General features: G+C 35.3%; 1 long non-coding RNA gene across 1 annotated transcript; it reads left to right on the top strand.

Annotated features, from left to right (window-relative positions):
- The first annotated feature begins 1,152 nt into the window (after positions 1-1,152).
- Positions 1,153-2,840, top strand: LOC113335319. The gene is made up of 2 exons (XR_003353269.1): positions 1,153-1,837; positions 1,933-2,840. It is a non-coding gene; the product is annotated as an uncharacterized LOC113335319 (long non-coding RNA).
- Positions 2,841-3,277: the final 437 nt, after the last annotated feature.

Genomic DNA, 3,277 nt, shown 5'->3' with positions numbered 1-3,277 from the left:
TATTTTTAGTCTAATAAATGATCCAGTAAATTTTTAAAATGAAATGATTATACATGAAGTAGTGGTTATAATATTCGGATGTTTAGAGTAATATTATAAATAAAAGAAAATAAATTTGTACATTAATAAGATACATTGAAAATAATAATAGTAATATTTGGATAATAGATATAACATTAAATCATTCTAAAATAGTACATGAATTTAAAAGTTATTTAATATAGTTTCAATTGGAATTAAAATTTGATTTCATTAAAATAAATAAATAATAATGATGACAAATAAAAATAAATAAATAAAATAAATTTTGATGATAAAATTGTTTAAAATTATGTAAACTATTTATATACTTTACGAAGTAAACTTATCATAATTACACTAGTTAAGATAGAAGTTAAAGACTAATTAATCTTAATAAATTATTACTTAGTTAATCCAGCACTGGGGAATAGTGAGGTTGGTAATTCTGATGTGTGCAGGTGATACTTGTTACGTAGTAGGCACTGTCGGGCGTCATGAACTTAGACATGGCAACTGCATTCTTGTATCACTAGGCATGGAAGGGAGACTTGCTTCTATTAGTGAACCGATAGATCCCAAATTTTATTTAGAAACTTTATTATAGAGTATTTTATCTCGTAGTTAGAACCTGTAACTTATTTAAATGGAAATTAGTATTTTGAACCTAGAGCCACAAATTTTAGTTGTAAAAGCCATTTAGGTTTGCGCTTTGTTTGTGTTGTTTGCGCTTAAACAAGAGATATAATTATTCTTTAAGGTAAGGAGTTTTGAAGACTAGAAGGATGGTTTGATTTTCGAGGACAAAAATGAATAAGGTGGGGAGAATGTAAGGACTCTCAAGCACGTCAACGCTATTAGACTAGTCAAGAGACGATTTGACCGCTAATAATTCGATTAGTTTAACACGGACGTTAATTAATAGGAACTAATCTAACAACTATTTAGTTACGAAACTAGCTCCGTTGGATAGATCTCGAAAAGTTATGCGGAATGGACTACTCGAACGTGTCATTCGGATATCAGACGAAGAAGATAACATCAGCTTTGTTTGAAGGGAAAATTGGTCATTTCGCAGTTAGCCGGGTGGCTACCCTTATCCAGCTGAACGTGTCATTTGTTGGTCTTATCAAAATCAAGTTGAGAAGAATTCATTTTTCTATTTTCTTTCTCGTTTCTTCCTCTTTCTTCTTCTACCCCCTGTTCTTCGTCTCTCGTTCTTCTGTGAGAAGATTTTAGTTTCGAGATCGGAAAAACTTAAGAGAAACATTAAGATTTGGCTGATGGTGTTCGTGTTGTTTTTGGTTTGGCAAGGAAAGCATAAGAAATGGTAGATGGGTTGGAATCTGGAGTTAGGGTTCTGATATTTGGATTTAATTGATGTTTATGTAAAATTGAGGATGAAGACAAGTAATTCATGGATGGGTTGAATGAATTGAAGGTTCAGATCGATGTTATGAGATCGAACTGCAAAAGAGAAGTTTGGAATGAAATTAGGGTTTCTGGATGTTGTTCAGGAAGTCGAATTGGTCAAAGATTGAGAATATTTAGATAAAGTTGTAAGATGGGTTTGTATAATTGAAGCTTTAAAGTTGTTTTAGTAATGATCTGAGAACTAGGGTTTCGTAAGAATAATTCAGAGAAGTTGTTGAAGATGAATTGGATAATTAGGAAAGGGGATTCGAGTTGTGTATTAATCAATTGGATGAATTAGGGTTAATTGGGTGTTTTGGGGCTGTGTTGGTGGTGAATCGAAGAATTAAGTCTTTGGTGGAATTGATTCAGCGTATTAGCAAAGTCAGAGGAAGCTAACAGTTTGGTAAGTCTCCGATCTGTCTTAATCATAGTAGTATGAGTTGAGTTGTTTTGATTTCATAATCTGTACAATTATGAATTGAACTGAGGTTGATGTAGGTATGTATTTGGAAGTGACTGATGTTGTCATAGGAAAGAACGATGATGATATTGGAGTTGTAGTTAGTGGAATTGGTAGACACTGGGCTATTGTTACAGCTGAAGGCTGAGTTGGTTTGGAGATTGTTGTGGTTGATTATTAGAGTTGATCTGAGTATGATTGAACATCAATGAGTGGACTTGTTCATCTAATGGTGGTGTGTTTGTACTTTTGTAAGTGTTACTAGTAATGATAGCTAGCTGTGTTGGCAGTGATGTCACAGTTATGGATGTATGTTGGTTTGATCTAAGTGATATGTTGAGATACAATTGATGATGATAAAGTGTACTGTGTTGATGTAAGTTAATGATCTTCCAGTGGTGTTAATGATGTTGTGTTGCTGATGGATGAGTCATGGTGATGTTTCGTAACTGGTGGTATTGGTTTGAGATATGGGATGAGCTTGGTTGAGCTGTATTAGGTTGTGCTGAAGAGAAATGGTTTGAAGTCTGGGTTTGGTAATGAATGTATATGAGTATTATACAACTGGTGTTGCAAGTAGTGAACACAGTACATAAAGGAGATTTGGTTGTGGTGATATGAGCTGAGTAGAAGAGGTGGAGTTATTATGTTGCAAGTGCAAGTGAGTTGAAGGGAAAATGAAGTCTTAGTGTTATGATATAGCTGAGTTAGTACACTGTGGGGTGAGTGAAACTTGGATTGAGTCTGAAGAGCTGCGAGTGTAGGGATGTGAAGTCAGAGTTGTAAATAGTGATTGCTGTGAAAGCTTGGAACTGCAGAATTGCAGGTAGGCTTAATCTTTGATTGTAATTGGAATTCAGTGTTTGTTTAGTATAATTGTATTGAGTTTGTTTGTATAATTGTATTGTTGCATCACTCTAGTCTAATCAGGTTATGTGTTGCACTAGGATTATGCATTAGTGTCCATTGGCCTGAGCAATGGCTCTGGCATGTGCAAAGGATTTAGCCTTAAGCTTCACTGTTCAGTCTGGTGTCTGACTGATTAAGTGTGTCTGACTTAGTAGATTTGACTGAGCTAACTCAGTGACCAGACTTGACTCAGTGTACCTTGATTGAGTTGGTTTCTTTGACCATTGACCCAAGACGTTGACCTCTGACTGACGCTGACTATTAGTTGACCCTTGACCGTCACTTTGACCGTTACTGACCGTCACTTTGACCCTTGACCGTCACTTTGACCGTTTACTATTACTTGACCCTTGACCGTCACTTTGACCGTTAGTTGACTCTGATGGACTGGACCTTAGTTAATGGGCTTGTTTAGTGGACTTGGGCTTAGGACTAGACTTTCTAGTTTGATGTTTGGACCCCTTATGGTCCGAA

This window comes from Papaver somniferum, unplaced genomic scaffold (genome assembly GCF_003573695.1).
Source record: "Papaver somniferum cultivar HN1 unplaced genomic scaffold, ASM357369v1 unplaced-scaffold_139, whole genome shotgun sequence".
Lineage (NCBI taxonomy): Eukaryota > Viridiplantae > Streptophyta > Magnoliopsida > Ranunculales > Papaveraceae > Papaver > Papaver somniferum.
The sequence above is the reverse complement of the archived record's forward strand: the minus strand, read 5'-3'. Positions and strand labels throughout refer to the sequence as shown.